The sequence below is a fragment of the Tachypleus tridentatus genome, chromosome 13, assembly GCF_004210375.1.
Source record: "Tachypleus tridentatus isolate NWPU-2018 chromosome 13, ASM421037v1, whole genome shotgun sequence".
Lineage (NCBI taxonomy): Eukaryota > Metazoa > Arthropoda > Merostomata > Xiphosura > Limulidae > Tachypleus > Tachypleus tridentatus.
In genome coordinates, this window is record NC_134837.1 from 154,714,591 (window position 1) to 154,730,833 (window position 16,243).

Below are 16,243 nucleotides of genomic sequence, written 5' to 3' on the forward strand. Positions count from 1 at the left end.
ATAAAGTTTTCAATATACACTCTTCCTCAATAAACCCAATGTCCAATAATTAGCAACTTTTCAATTCCACTCCCAATGTTGTACACAATATACACTCTTCCTCAATCCAAATATCTCAACCTTTCAACCTTGCTCTCAATTCATTATATTAAAAAATATTTCAATATACACTGTTCCTAATTATCAATCTTACATGATTAATAAAGTTACAAAAAACACAGTTCTTCATTGCCAATGTCCTATAATTAATAAACTTTCAATACACACTGTTTTCTCTCTCTGAAAGTTCTGTAAACAATAAACTTTCAAAACACACTATTCCTCATTCAAAATGACCTGTAACATAAAACTTATCAAAAATATATTATTAATCACTCTCCTACTCTTCTACCTAAACTCTTTTCAGTATACATTATTCCTCCCTCTCAACTCCTTTAAATAATCAACTTTCTCAATATATACTCATCCTCCCATTCTCAATTAATCCTTAAAAAATAAACATCTCAATATATACGGTTCCTCATACTAAATGCACTGTACTAAATATACTTTTCCTCATACATTGTTCCTAACTCTTAATGTTCTTAAACTATTCAAGACTTTTCAATATACACTGTAATTCACTCTTTAATATACATTGTTAATCTCTCTCATAATGTAAAGAAACTTTTAAAATTCACTACTCCTCATTATCAATGTCTTGTAATTAATAAGCTTTTAATATATACACAGTTAGTCACTTTAAGTGTCCTAAAATAAATAAATCTTTCAGTATACACTATTCCTCACTCTTAAACTCCTGTAATTAATAACCTTTGAATACACTGTTCAACACTCTCAGTATCCTTTAACTAAAGTTTTCAATATACACCGTTCCTCACTATCAATGTCCTGTAATTAATAAACTTTTCAATATACACTGTTCCTCACTCCAAAGTTCTGTAAACAACAAACCTTCAAACACACAATATTCCTCTTCCTCAATCCCAATGTAAATAATAAACCTTTCAATATACACTGTTCCTAATTCTCAATCTCATTATATTAATAAAGTTTCAATATACACTGTTCCTCATTCCCATTCTAGTAAATTAATAAACTTTTCAATACACACTGTTAGTCAAAAAAACACAGTTCTTTTTCATTATACATTATTTCTCAACTCCTGTAATTTATAAACATTCCTATACACTTAATACTTTTCATATATGCACTGTTCCTGTCTCTAATAAACTTTTCAATCATGTTCCTGTCTCTTCATGTCTATTATTAAAGTTTTCAAGATACACTTTTCCTATCTCACAATGTCTGGTAATTAATGGGCTTTTAACATACATTTTAATCACTCTCAAAGTATTGTAATTTAGAAAATTTTAAAATTCACTACTCCCCATTATCAATGTCTTGTAATTAATAAGCTTTTAATATATACACAGTTAGTCACATTAAGTGTCCTAAAACAAATAAATCTTTCAGTATACACTATTCCTAACTCTTAAACTCCTGTAATTAATAAACCTTTCAATACACACTGTTCAACACTCTCAGTATCCTTTAACTAATAAACTCATCAATATACACCGCTTCCTCACTCTCAAACTCTTGTAATTGATAAACTTCCCAATACACAATGTTCCACACTCTCAGCATCCTTTAACAAATAAACTCTTCAATATATACCATTGCTCACTCTCAATGTCCTGTAATTAAAGAAATTTTCAATATATACTGTTAGTCACTCCCAATGTTCTCTTACTAATAAAGTTTACAATATACACTCTTCCTCAAACCCAATGTCCAATAATTAGCAACCTTCCAGTGTACACTTTTCCTCGCTCTCAACGCTCATTATATTAAAAAATATTTCAATATACACTGTTCCTAATTATCAATCTCCATGATTAACAAAGTTACAAAAACACACAGTTCTTCATTGCCAATGTCCTATAATTAATAAACGTTTCAATACACACTGTTTCTCTCTCTAAAAGTTCTGTAAACAATAAACTTTCAAACACACTATTCCTCATTCAAAATGACCTGTAATTAATAAACCTTTGAATACACACTGTTCAACACTCTCAGTATCCTTTAACTAATAAACTCTTCAATATACACCGTTCCTCACTATCAACGTCCTGTAATTAAAGAAACTTTTCAATATATACTGTTAGTCACTCTCAATGTCTTACACTAACCTAAAAACTTTTCAGTCTACATTATTCTCTCAATCTCATTATATTAAGAAATATTTCAATTACACTGTTCCTAATAATTTATCAACTTTTCATTATACACTTAATCTTTCTACCACTGTTCCCAGTTCTCCTTTAAACATATTAAACATCTCAAAATATACTGTTAATCATACTCAATGTCTTATAACTAAAAACTTTTCCTCATACATTATTCCTCACTCTATTACTCCTGTAATTTATAAACATTCCAGTATACACTCATCCTCCTTCTCAAAGTCCTTTGAAAATAAACATCTCAATATATACTGTTCCTCACACTAAATGCCCTGTACTAAATATACTTTTCCTCATACATTGTTCCTAACTCTTAATGTTCTGAAACTAATAAACTTTTCAATATACACTGTTCCTGTCACTTCATGTCGAAAGTAATTATTAAAGTTTTCAACATACACTTTTCCTATTTAAAATGTCTTGAAATTAATGAGCTTTTCAATATACATTGTTAATAACTCTCAAAGTACTGTAATTTAAAAAATTTTAAAAATTCACTACTCTCCATTATCAATGTCTTGTAATTAATAAGATTTTAATATATACACAGTTAGTCACTTCAAGTGTCCTAAAAAAAATAAATCTTTCACTATACACTATTCCTCACTTTTAAACTCCAGTAATTAATAAGCCTTTGAATACACACTGTTCAACACTCTCGGTATTCTTTAACTAATAAACTTTTCAATATACACTGTTCCTCACTATCAACGTCCTGTAATTAAAGAAACTTTTCAATATACAATGTTCCTCACTATCAACGTCCTGTAATTAAAGAAACTTTTCAATATACACTGATAGTCACCCCCAATGTTGTCTTACTAATAAAGTTTTCAATATCCACTCTTTCTCAATTCCAAAGTCCAATAATTAACAAACATTCCACTGTACACCTTTCCTCGCTCTCAATCTCATTATATTAAGAAATATTTCAATATACACTGTTCCTTATTTCCATTCTAGCGTAATTAAAAAAGTTACAAAGAAACACAGTTCTTCATTCCCAATATCCTATAATTAATACTTTTCAATATACACTGTTCCTGTCTCTTCATGTCGTGTTATTATTAAAGTTTTCAAGATACACTTTTGCTATCTCACAATGTCTGGTAATTAATGAGCTTTTTAACATACATTTTTAATCACTCTCAAAGTATTGTAATTTAGAAAATTTTAAAAATTCACTACTCCCCATTATCAATGTCTTGTAATTAATAAGCTTTTAATATATACACAGTTAGTCACATTAAGTGTCCTAAAACAAATAAATCTTTCAGTATACACTATTCCTCACATTAAAACTCCAGTAATTAATAAGCCTTTGAATACACACTGTTCAACACTCTCAAAATATCCTTTAACTAATAAACTTTTCAATATACACTATTCCTCACTATCAACATCCTGTAATTAAAGAAACTTTTCAATATACACTGATAGTCACTCCAATGTTGTCCTACTAATAAAGTTTTCAAACATTTCTCAGTATAATTACTCATCCTCACCTTCAATGTCCTTTAAATTAATAAATATTTCAATATATACTGTTCCTCATTCTAAATGCTCTGTACTAAATATAGTTACAAAAACACATTGTTCTTCATTCTAAATATTCTAAAATTAATAAACTTTTCAATATACACTGTTCCTGTCTCTTCATGTCGGTGTTATTATTAAAGTTTTCAAGATACACTTTTCCTATCTCACAATGTCTGGTAATTAATGAGCTTTTTAACATACATTTTTAATCACTCTCAAAGTATTGTAATTTAGAAAATTTTAAAATTCACTACTCCCCATTATCAATGTCTTGTAATTAATAAGCTTTTAATATATACACAGTTAGTCACATTAAGTGTCCTAAAACAAATAAATATTTCAGTATACACTATACACTATTCTGTAACTCTTTCAAACACACTCCTGTAATTAATAAACCTTTCAATACACACTGTTCAACACTCTCAGTATCCTTTAACTAATAAACTTTTCAATATACACTGTTCCTCACTATCAACGTCCTGTAATTAAAGAAACTTTTCAATATACACTGATAGTCACCCCCAATGTTGTCTTACTAATAAAGTTTTCAATATCCACTCTTTCTCAATTCCAAAGTCCAATAATTAACAAACATTCCACTGTACACCTTTCCTCGCTCTCAATCTCATTATATTAAGAAATATTTCAATATACACTGTTCCTTATTCCCATTCTAGCGTAATTAATAAAGTTACAAAAAAACACAGTTCTTCATTCCCAATATCCTATAATTAATACTTTTCAATATACACTGTTCTTGTCTCTTCATGTTGTGTAATTATTAAAGTTTTCAAGATACACTTCTTCAATATACACTGTTCCTGTCTCTTCATATCGTGTTATTATTAAAGTTTTCAAGATACACTTTTCCTATCTCACAATGTCTGGTAATTAATGAGCTTTTTAACATACATTTTTAATCACTCTCAAAGTATTGTAATTTAGAAAATTTTAAAAATTCACTACTCCCCATTATCAATGTCTTGTAATTAATAAGCTTTTAATATATACACAGTTAGTCACATTTAGTCTCCTAAAACAAATAAATCTTTCAGTGTACACTATTCCTAACTCTTAAACTCCTGTAATTAATAAACCTTTCAATACACACTGTTCAACACTCTCAGTATCCTTTAACTAATAAACTCATCAATATACACCGTTCCTCACTCTCAAACTCTTGTAATTGATAAACTTCCCAATACACAATGTTCCACACTCTCAGCATCCTTTAACTAATAAACTCTTCAATATATACCATTGATCAATCTCAATGTCCTGTAATCCTTTGAATACACTGTTCAACACTCTCAGTATTGCTCTTACTTAACAAATATACAAAACCCACACAGTTCTTCATTGCCAATGTCCTATAATTAATAAGCGTTCCTCAATCTTATGATTAACACTTCTTCATTCCAATGTCATATAATTAATAAACTCTCTGTTTCTAAAGGTCTGTTCAACACTCTCAGTATCCTTTAACTAATAAACTCTTCAATATACACCGTTCCTCACTATCAACGTCCTGTAATTAACGAAACTTTTCAATATATACTGTTAGTCACTCCCAATGTTGTCTTACAAATGAAGTTTTCAATATACACTCTTCCTCAATCCCAAAGTCCAATAATTAGCAACCATCCAATATACACTTTTCCTCGCTCTCAATATCATTATATTAAGAAATATTTCAATATACACTGTTCCTAATTCCCATTCTAGCATAATTAATAAAGTTACAAAAAATCACAGTTCTTCATTCTCAATGACCTATAATTAATAAACTTTCAATACACACTGTTCCCCAGTCAAAATCTCCTGCAACATATTAGCTTATCAAAATATACTATTAATCACTCTCAATGTCTTATAACTCAAAAACTTTTCAGGTATACATTATTCCTCACTCTCCTACTCCTGTAATTTATAAACATTACAGTATACACTCATCCTCCCTTCTCAACGTCCTTTAAATAATAAATATCTCAATACATACTGTTTCTCATACTAAATGCTCTGTACTAAATATACTTTTCCTCATACATTGTTCCTAAAGCTAAATGTTCTGAAACTAATAAACTTTTCAATATACACTATTCCTGTCTCTTCATGTCGTGTTATTATTAAAGTTTTCAAGATACACTTTTTCTATCTCACAATGTCTTGTAATTAATGAGATTTTAAACATACATTTTTAATCACATACATTTTTTTATTTTAATTTAAAAAATTTTAAAAATTCACTACTCCCCATTATCAATGTCTTGTAATTAATAAGCTTTTAATATATACACAGTCACATTAAGTTTCCTAAAACAAATAAATCTTTCAGTATACACTAATCCTAATTCTTAAACTCCTGTAATTCATAAACCTTTCAATACACACTGTTCAATACTCTCAGTATCCTTTAACTAATAAACTCATCAATATACACCGTTCCTCACTCTCAAACTCTTGTAATTGATAAACTTCCCAATACACAATGTTCCACACTCTCAGCATCCTTTAACTAATAAACTCTTCAATATATACCATTGATCAATCTCAATGTCCTGTAATCCTTTGAATACACTGTTCAACACTCTCAGTATCGTTTAACTAATAAACTCTTCCTCACTCTTAAACTCCTGTAATTCATAAACCTTTCAATACACACAGTTCAACACTCTCAGTATCCTTTAACAAAGTTACAAAAACACACAGTTCTTCATTGCCAATGTCCTATAATTAATAAACGTTTCAATACACACTGTTTCTCTCTCTAAAGGTTCTGTAAACAATAAACTTTCAAACACACTATTCCTCATTCAAAATGACCTGTAATTAATAAACCTTTGAATACACACTGTTCAACACTCTCAGTATCCTTTAACTAATAAACTCTTCAATATACACCGTTCCTCACTATCAATTTCCTGTAATTAAAGAAACTTTTCAATATATACTCTTAGTCACTCCCAATGTTATCTTACTAATAAAGTTTTCAATATACACTCTTTCTCAATCCCAATATCCAACAATTAGCAACCTTTCAATGTACACTTTTCCTCGCTCTCAATGTCATTATATTAAAAAATATTTCAATATACACTGTTCCTAATTACCAATCTTACGTGATTAACAAAGTTACAAAAACACACAGTTCTTCATTACCAATGTCCTATAATTAATAAACTTTTCAATACAAACTGTTTTTCTCTCTGAAAGTTCTGTTATCGAGAAACTTTCAAAACACACCATTTCTCATTCAAAATGACCTGTAACATATAAGCTTATCAAAATATACTATTAATCACTCTCAATGTCTTCTACCTAAACTCTTTTCAGTATACATTATTCCTCACTCTCCAACTCCTGTAAGTTATCAACTTTCGAATACACACTCATCCTCCCTTCTCAACGTCCTTTGAAAATAAACATCTCAATATATACAGTCACTTCAAATGTCCAAAAATAAATAAATCTTTCACTATACACTATTCCTCACTTTTAAACTCCTGTAATTAAAAAACCTTTGAATACACTGTTCAACACTCTCAGTATCCTTTAACTAATAAACTTTTCAATATTCACTGTTCCTGTCTCTTCATGTCGTGTTATTATTAAAGGTTTCAAGATACACATTTCCTATCTCACAATGTCTGGTAATTAATGAGCTTTTTAACATACATTTTAATCACTCTCAAAGTATTGTAATTTAGAAAATTTTAAAATTCACTACTCTCCATTATCAATGTCTTGTAATTAATAAGATTTTAGTATATACACAGTTAGTCACTTCAAGTGTCCTAAAAAAATAAATCTTTCAGTAAACACAATTCCTCACTTTTAAACTCCTGTAATTAAAAAAACCTTTGAATACACTGTTCAACACTCTCAGTATCCTTTAACTAATAAACTTTTCAATATACACTGTTCCTGTCTCTTCATGTCGTTTATTATTAAAGGTTTCAAGATAGACTTTTCCTATCTCACAATGTCTGGTAATTAATGAGCTTTTTAACATACATTTTTAATCACTCTTAAAGTATTGTAATTTAGAAAATTTTAAAAATTCACTACTCTCCATTATCAATGTCTTGTAATTAATAAGATTTTAGTATATACACAGTTAGTCACATTAAGTGTCCTAAAAAAAAAAATCTTTCACTATACACTATTCCTCACTTTTAAACTCCTGTAATTAATAAGCCTTTGAATACACAGTGTTCAACACTCTCAGTATCCTTTAACTAATAAACTTTTAAATATACACCATTCCTCACTATCAACGTCCTGTAATTAAAGAAACATTTCAATATACACTGACAGTCACCCCCAATGTTGTCTTACTAATAAAGTTTTCAATATCCACTCTTTCTCAATTCCAAAGTCCAATAATTAACAAACATTCCACTGTACACCTTTCCTCGCTGTCAATCTCATTATATTAAGAAATATTTCAATATACATTGTTCCTTATTCCCATTCTAGCGTAATTAACAAAGTTACAAAAAACACAGTTCTTCATTCCCAATATCCTATAATTAATACTTTTCAATATACACTGTTCTGTCTCTTCATGTCGTGTTATTATTAAAGTTTTCAAGATAAACTTTTCCTATCTCACAATGTCTGGTAATTAATGAGCGTTTTAACATACATTTTTAATCACTCTCAAAGTATTGTAATTTAGAAAATTTTAAAAATTCACTACTCCCCATTATAAATGTCTTGTAATTAATAAGCTTTTAATATATACACAGTTAGTCACATTAAGTGTCCTAAAACAAATAAATCTTTCAGTGTACACTATTCCTAGCTCTTAAACTCCCGTAATTAATAAACCTTTCAATACACACTGTTCAACACTCTCAGTATCCTTTAACTAATAAACTCATCAATATCCACCGTTCCTCACTCTCAAACTCTTGTAATTGATAAACTTCCCAATACACAATGTTCCACACTCTCAGCATCCTTTAACTAATAAACTCTTCAATATATACCATTGCTCACTCTCAATGTCCTGTAATTAAAGAAATTTTCAATATATACTGTTAGTCACTCCCAATGTTGCCATACTAATAAAGTTTACAATATACACTCTTCCTCAAACCCAATGTCCAATAATTAGCAACCTTCCAGTGTACACTTTTCCTCGCTCTCAACGTCATTATATTAAAAAATATTTCAATATACACTGTTCCTAATTATCAATCTTACATGATTAACAAAGTTACAAAACACACAGTTCTTCATTCCAATGTCATATAATTAATAAACGTTTCAATACACACTGTTTCTCTCTCTAAAGGTTCTGTAAACAATAAACTTTCAAACACACTATTCCTCATTCAAAATAACCTGTAATTAATAAACCTTTGAATACACACTGTTCAACACTCTCAGTATCCTTTAACTAATAAACTCTTCAATATACACCGTTCCTCACTATCAATTTCCTGTAATTAAAGAAACTTTTCAATATATACTCTTAGTCACTCCCAATGTTATCTTACTAATAAAGTTTTCAATATACACTCTTTCTCAATCCCAATATCCAACAATTAGCAACCTTTCAATGTACACTTTTCCTCGCTCTCAATGTCATTATATTAAAAAATATTTCAATATACACTGTTCCTAATTACCAATCTTACGTGATTAACAAAGTTACAAAAACACACAGTTCTTCATTACCAATGTCCTATAATTAATAAACGTTTCAATAAACACTGTTTCTCTCTCTAAAGGTTCTGTAAACAATAAACTTTCAAAACACACTATTCCTCATTCAAAATGACCTGTAATATAAGCTTATCAGAATATACTATTAATCACTCTCAATGTCTTCTACCTAAACTCTTTTCAGTATACATTATTCCTCACTCTCCCACTCCTGTAAGTTATCAACTTTCGAATATACGCTGATCCTCCCTTCTCAACGTCCTTTAAAAAATAAACATATCAATATATACGGTTCCTCGTACTAAATGCACTGTACTAAATATATTTTTCCTCATACATTGATCCTAACTCTTAATGTTCTTAAACTATTAAACTTTTCAATATACACTGTAAGTCACTCTCAATGTCTTATAATAAAGAATCTTTTGAAATTCACTACTCCTCATTATGAATGTCTTGTAATTAATAAGCTTTTAATATATACACAGTAAGTCACTTTAAGTGTCCTAAAATAAATCAATCTTTCAGTATACACTATTCCTCACTCTTCAACTCCTGTAATTAATAAACCCTTCAATACACACTGTTCAACACTCTCCATATCCTTTAAGTAAAAAAAGTTTTCAATATACACTCTTCCTCAATCCAAAGTCCAATAATTAACAAACCTTCCAGTGTACACCTTTCCTGGCTCTCAATCTCATTATATTAAGAAATATTTCAATATACACTGTTCCTAATTACCATTCTTACGTGATTAACAAAGTTACAAAAACACACAGTTCTTCATTGCCAATGTCCTACAATTAAAACTTTCAATACACACAGTTTCCCAGTCAAAATGTCCTGCAACGTATAAGCTTATCAAAATATACTATTAATCACTCTCAAAGTCTTATAACTCAAAAACTTTTCAGTATACATTATTCCTCACTCTATTACTCCTGTAATTTATAAACATTCCAGTATACACTCATCCTCCCTTCTCAAAGTCCTTTGAAAATAAACATCTCAATATATACGGTTCCTCACACTAAATGCCCTGTACTAAATATACTTTTCCTCATACATTGTTCCTAACTCTTAATGTTCTGAAACTAATAAACTTTTCAATATACACTGTCCCTGTCACTTAATGTCGAGCAATTTTTAAAGTTTTCAACATACACTTTTCCTATTTAAAAATGTCTTGAAATTAATGAGCTTTTCAATATACATTGTTAATAACTCTCAAAGTACTGTAATTTAGAAAATTTTAAAAATTCACTACTCTCCATTATCAATTTCTTGTAATTAATAAGATTTTAGCATATACACAGTTAGTCACTTCAAATGTCCTAAAAAAAATAAATCTTTCAGTATACACTATTACTCACTCTTAAACTCCTGTAATTAAAAAACCTTTGAATACACTGTTCAACACTCTCAGTATCCTTTAACTAATAAACTTTTCAATATACACTGTTCCTGTCTCTTCATGTCGTGTTATTATTAAAGGTTTCAAGATACACTTTTCCTATCTCACAATGTCTGGTAATTAATGGGCTTTTTAACATACATTTTTAATCACTCTCAAAGTATTGTAATTTAGAAAATTTTAAAAATTCACTAATCTCCATTATCAATGTCTTGTAATTAATAAGATTTTAGTATATACACAGTTAGTCACATTAAGTGTCCTAAAACAAATAAATCTTTCAGTGTACACTATTCCTAACTCTTAAACTCCTGTAATTAATAAACCTTTCAATACACACTGTTCAACACTCTCAGTATCCTTTAACTAATAAACTCATCAATATACACCGTTCCTCACTCTCAAACTCTTGTAATTGATAAACTTCCCAATACACAATGTTCCACACTCTCAGCATCCTTTAACAAATAAACTCTTCAATATATACCATTGCTCACTCTCAATGTCCTGTAATTAAAGAAATTTTCAATATATACTGTTAGTCACTCCCAATGTTGCCTTACTAATGAAGTTTACAATATACACTCTTCCTCAAACCCAATGTCCAATAATTAGCAACCTTCCAGTGTACACTTTTCCTCGCTCTCAACGTCATTATATTAAAAAATATTTCAATATACACTGTTCCTAATTATCAATCTTACATGATTAACAAAGTTACAAAAACACACAGTTCTTCATTGCCAATGTCCTATAATTAATAAACGTTTCAATACACACTGTTTCTCTCTCTAAAAGTTCTGTAAACAATAAACTTTCAAACACACTATTCCTCATTCAAAATGACCTGTAATTAATAAACCTTTGAATACACTGTTCAACACTCTCAGTATCCTTTAACTAATAAACTCTTCAATATACACCGTTCCTCACTATCAATTTCCTGTAATTAAAGAAACTTTTCAATAAAACTGTTTTTCTCTCTGAAAGTTCTGTTCTCGAGAATCTTTCAAAACACACCATTTCTCATTCAAAATGACCTGTAACATATAAGCTTATCAAAATATACTATTAATCACTGTCAATGTCTTCTACCTAAAATATTTTCAGTATACATTATTCCTCACACTCCCACTCCTGTAATTTATAAACATTCCAGTATACACTCATCCTCCCTTCTCAACGTCCTTTAAAAAATAAACATCTCAATATATACGGATCATCATACTAAATGCCCAATACTAAATATACCTTTTCCTCATACATTGTTCCTAACGCTTAATGTTCTGATACTAATAAACTTTTCAATATACACTGTTCCTGTCTTTTCATGCCGTGTAATTATTAAAGTTTTCAAGATACACTTTTCCTATCTTAAAATGTCTTGTAATTAATGAGCTTTTTAATATACATTGTTAATCACTCTCAAAGTATTATAATTTAAAAAATTTTAAAAATTCACTACTCCCCAATATCAATGTCTTGAAATTAATAAGCTTTTAATATATACACAGTTAGTCACTTGAAGTGTTCTAAAAAAAATAAATCTTTCAGTATACACTATTCCTCACTCTTATACTCCTGTAATTAATAAACCTTTGAATACACACTGTTCAACACTCTCAGTATCCTTTAACTAATAAACTCATCAATATACACCTTTCCTCACTCTCAAACTCTTGTAATTGATAAACTTCCCAATACACAATGTTCCACACTCTCAGCATCCTTTAACTAATAAACTCTTCAATATATTCCATTGCTCACTCTCAATGTCCTGTAATTAAAGAAACTTTTCAATATATACTGTTAGTCACTCCCAATGTTATCTTACTAATAAAGTTTACAATATACACTCTTCCTCAATTCCAATGTCCAATAATTAGCAACCTTCCAATGTACACTTTTCCTCGCTCTCAATGTCATTATATTAAGAAATATTTCAATATACACTGTTACTAATTACCGTTCTTACGTGATTAACAAAGTTACAAAAACACACAGTTCTTCATTGCCAATGTCCTATAATTAATAAACTTTCAATACACCCTGTTCCCCACTCAAAATGTCCTGCAACGTATAAGCTTATCAAAATATACTATTAATCACTCTCAATGTCTTATAACTCAAAAACTTTTCAGTATACATTACTTCTCACTCTCGCACTTCTGTAATTTATCAGCTTTCGAATATACACTCATCCTCCCTTCTCAACGTCCTTTAAAAAATAAACATCTCAAAATATACTGTTCCTCATGCTATATGTCCTGTACTAAAGATACTTTTCCACATACATTGTTCCGAACTCTTAAAGTTCTTAAACTAATAAACTTTTCAATACGCACAGTTCGTCATTCCTAGTGTACTATTATTAGTGAACTTTTCAATATACACCAATGTCCTGTAATTAATAAACTTTTCAATATTTATTAATATCTTGTAATTAATGAACTTTTGAGTATACATTGTTTCTCATCCCCCAATGTCCTGTAATTAATAAACGTTTCATTCTGAGAAAAGAAAGAATGTCCCACATTGAACAGCAGCTGGTTTGTCTATCCCCAGTAGTGCAGAGGTAGGAGTAGGTATAATGTTCTCCCAGTAAAACTAAACTGGAACCCCAACCTTTTCCTCCAAATGGTATATTATCCTATTAACATACGAATTTATTTTGAATTTTGTGCAAAATTACACGAGGGCTATCTGCGCTAGCCGTCCCTATCTTAGCAGTGTAAGACTAGAAGAAAAGCAGCTAGTCATTACCACCCACCATCAACTCTTGAGCAACTCTTTTACCAACGAATAGTGAGATTTACCGTTACATTATAATGCCACCACGGCTGAAATATCGAGCATATTTGGTGTGACAGGGATTCGAACCCACAATCCTCGGATTAAGAGTTGAGTGCCTTAACCACCTGGCCATGCCAAGCCCTTAACATATGAAATATAACTTTTATACCAGTACATTGGGCCCGACATGGCCAAGCGTGTTGAGGCGTGACTCGTAATCTGTAGGTTACGGGTGTGAATCCCTGTCGCACCAAACATGCTTGCCCTTTCAGCCGTAGGGGTGTTATAGTGCGACGGTCAATCCCACTATTCATTGGTAAAAGAGTAGCCCTAAAATTTGTGGTGATGACTAGCTGCCTTCCCTCTAGTCACACACTGCTAAATTAGAGACGGCCAGCACAGATAGCCCTCGAGCAACTTTGTGCGAAATTCAAAACAAACAAACAAACCAGTACGTTGAACATATCATACTATTTATAATACAGTTGTGTTCTATTATTTTAATTTGAAAACATGATTACATAAATAGTGTATAAATCGTGATAAATTATATTAATATAAACTTCCATATCTAATTAAAATGTTTACTCACAAAATAAATAAAATGTTGCTAATTATGATAAAGACTATGCTTCCTGATGTACAAATACTTAAATAATTGCGTTCTGTAGCGTGATAAATTATTCAGTTTTTATTTGCATACATTTTTTGCTTATTGTACATTGTAGCCTGGAAATAATGTAGATTTAAAAAAAAGAAAGAAACTACATTTATTTAAAATTCCTTTATAATTAAAACTTAAAAGCAAGAAATGTCATTATGATTAGCAACTGTCATCAAAATGAATCTTTCTCTACATTATTGTTATCACACAAACTACGTCCTTCTACTAAATGTAGTATTTGCTCAAATTAAATTAGGACAAGCAAATAAATAAAAAGTATTCACCATAACGGCTGTTTTACTTTTAAATTTAAACCACGCTTTTCAACAAAACTTTAAACTTCAAATAAGTTAAACAAAGAAAAGTCCAACTGCATTATTGTCAACGTGAATTTGAAATTAACTTTATGTTTAGGCCTAAGCAAAGTTAAACGATTGTAGTTTCTTGGTTCAAAGGTTTATTAACACTTGCTGAATTTTTAGATATTAATTCCTATACACTAAAGATGAAACCTGCACATTCTAAACTGTTACACCTTGAATACAATTTTAGCCAAAGCGAACAAACATTGAAAGTTTAAAACGCCAAACAGTTCTTTTCTGTTCCAAATTAGGCCTACTTCAACTAGCCATAAAATATGGCATGAGAAATGGTAGATTAAATACTAAATTTGACATATTGCAAATTGAAAACTCATAGTACCAAATATAACGAAGCTTATTCAATCTATGTGTAATCAATTTTAAAAAGCATAAAGGAGTAAAACTAAATAGCCCCGAAGTACAAGTTACACTCTGGGAAATTATGAAGTGGTAATTAGTTTTCAAAGTATCCACCTGCAGGAATAGAACACACATAACGGTAAAAACAAGTGCACTCGATTTCAGCTCTGTTCATCAATCTAACAATCTGCTTCGCTATCTAGAGGAACATTCTCAAAAAGTAAAATTTTGCAAAAATAATACATTAATTTTGTTACCAGAAAGGCAGACAAGAATGTTAAGAGTTCTCAGTAATCTTAATAAACTGTCTTTAACCCTTAAACAGCAAGAATATTGAAGATAGCAGCAACAATTTATGATGGCCACCATTTAACTGTTAAGTAACTTGAGGAAATGACGAAATTTGAATAAACGAACGATAACTGTCTGTATAGTCTTCTGAGAATTTCGAAACGTCATCCGCTTACGTGTATTTCTACGACAGGCAGTTGCCGTCGATTCAACTAAATTTCATCGCGAGTACTCTCGCTAAATAATATATCAATGAAACTTGCCAGAGTTGCAAAAACTGGCAAGCATAGACATGAAACTCTCCTAAAATTCTAAGCAAATCTTATTTAAAGCCTTTGAAACATTTGTGATAAACTTTTGAAAACCTAGGTGAAAATATATGTATATATATGAAACAAAATCTGGTCAACCACGACCCAACACCAATTTAAATATGGCAACAAGCTCTCCAGTTTCTAACACAAGAAAATGGTGATTTATGCCGATTAGATCAATTCGATAAAGGGCTATGGAGATCATGAGCGATACCACCTGAATCAAATAGTTCCTATGGAATGTACAGTTAAAGTTTAAAAAATTGCTCGAGTTATGCTATGTTCCAAAGTTGAAATTTTTTTTGAAGCAAAAAAATTTATTAACTTTTAATCTAAAATAAGTAAAAAAAACCATTTAACACAATTCAGAAATACATTGCATAAGCAGAGGTGCAGATCTCCTGCATCATTAATATTGTTCACTGTAAATATTTGTGAGGAGGGACTTCTTAAATAATTAGTATGCAAAAAAAAAAATTAAAACAACCTCTGAGAATGATAAGAAAACTTATCGTCTGTGTTTACATTGTAGCCTTATGCCAGTTAAATAATGAAATACAGCATGTTACTGG

The 16,243-nt window shown here is 30.0% G+C and overlaps 1 long non-coding RNA gene across 6 annotated transcripts in view; it reads right to left on the bottom strand.

Annotated features, from left to right (window-relative positions):
- Positions 1 to 15,691, bottom strand: part of LOC143240961 (uncharacterized) — a 60,321-nt gene extending 44,630 nt beyond the window's left edge. For 2 of the 6 annotated variants that reach the window (XR_013022080.1, XR_013022078.1), the window contains exon 1: positions 15,324 to 15,684. This is a non-coding gene — a long non-coding RNA (uncharacterized LOC143240961). Of the gene's footprint in view, positions 1 to 15,323 lie in introns of all 6 variants that reach the window. The other 4 variants (XR_013022075.1, XR_013022079.1, XR_013022077.1 and 1 more) reach the window with 4 other exon arrangements.
- Between the last annotated feature and the right edge of the window lie 552 nt (positions 15,692 to 16,243).